Below are 988 nucleotides of genomic sequence, written 5' to 3'. Positions count from 1 at the left end.
TTGGAGGGAAGAGGCGGAAGAAGGGGTAAAAACAACCCAAAAAACCCAACTTGACTTGGAGCTGATGGGTCCTGGAAAAACACACTATTCCCCAGTAAAAATTAAAAAAAAAAAAAAAAAAGAAGTGCTAGACAACGGTCTTCACACTACTTTTATTTTTATTTCTTTATTTTTTTTTAGATTTTTTCTTTTTTTTTTTTACTTTTTTTTTTTTTTTACTTTTAATGACTGAAGCAAAAAAGATCTAAAACCGCAGCTTCTAGAAGAACCATTTGTTCTTGCTGGTCTTATACCTCTCTTCGAACTTGACCTTGGCCTCCCGTTGGGCCTTGCGTTTCAGAGCAGGGTCTCTGAAGACAATTTTGTTGACAACAGTTTTGTCCAAGGGGATATCCACAGAGTACCTTGTGGCATGAGGTGATTGTAGTTATAAACTTTCACGAAAGATTTAATCTTTGACCTCTTAGCAATTTTCTTCTTGCCCATGGCAGCTGTCGCTTTTCGGGGATAGCGGTCAATTCCAGCCACCATAGCATGGCTGTAGGGGCGGTCTGAAGTGCCATCATCAATGTTCTTCATGATGACCGCTTTGCGTCCAGAGTAGCATCTGGCCAGGACCAGCACCACCTTCCCAGGTTTCATAAACTTGCCCATTTCGACAGCAGCCACTGGGGCCTACAGCCTTCACACTTTTTTAAAATAGAGCAGAACTAATGCTGGGACTTGCTAACTTGCACTGGTCCCCAAGAGCCCCCAAAAGCCAGTTATGTGGATTTCCCAACTTTGCACTGGGTGACTTCCGGATGATAGCATGAAATGGGTTTTGGTGCAAGTATTTACACCACAGAAATTGGCAAGTGCTACAAATCAGCACTTCTCCACTACCACCCCAGTGAAAGCCAGCTGTTAAACTTTCACCAGCACCCCCCCCACACCAGACTCTAACATGTTACATAAAAACAGAGATAAGTAGAACTGCTTTGGTAGA

General features: G+C 42.6%; 1 pseudogene; it reads right to left on the bottom strand.

Annotated features, from left to right (window-relative positions):
- Window positions 1-211: 211 nt before the first annotated feature.
- On the bottom strand, window positions 212-704 carry LOC109451950 (large ribosomal subunit protein eL27 pseudogene; annotated as a pseudogene).
- Window positions 705-988: the final 284 nt, after the last annotated feature.

The sequence above is a fragment of the Rhinolophus sinicus genome, chromosome 12, assembly GCF_057876585.1.
Source record: "Rhinolophus sinicus isolate RSI-liver-muscle chromosome 12, RSI-T2T, whole genome shotgun sequence".
NCBI classification, from domain to species: domain Eukaryota; kingdom Metazoa; phylum Chordata; class Mammalia; order Chiroptera; family Rhinolophidae; genus Rhinolophus; species Rhinolophus sinicus.
The sequence above is the reverse complement of the archived record's forward strand: the minus strand, read 5'-3'. Positions and strand labels throughout refer to the sequence as shown.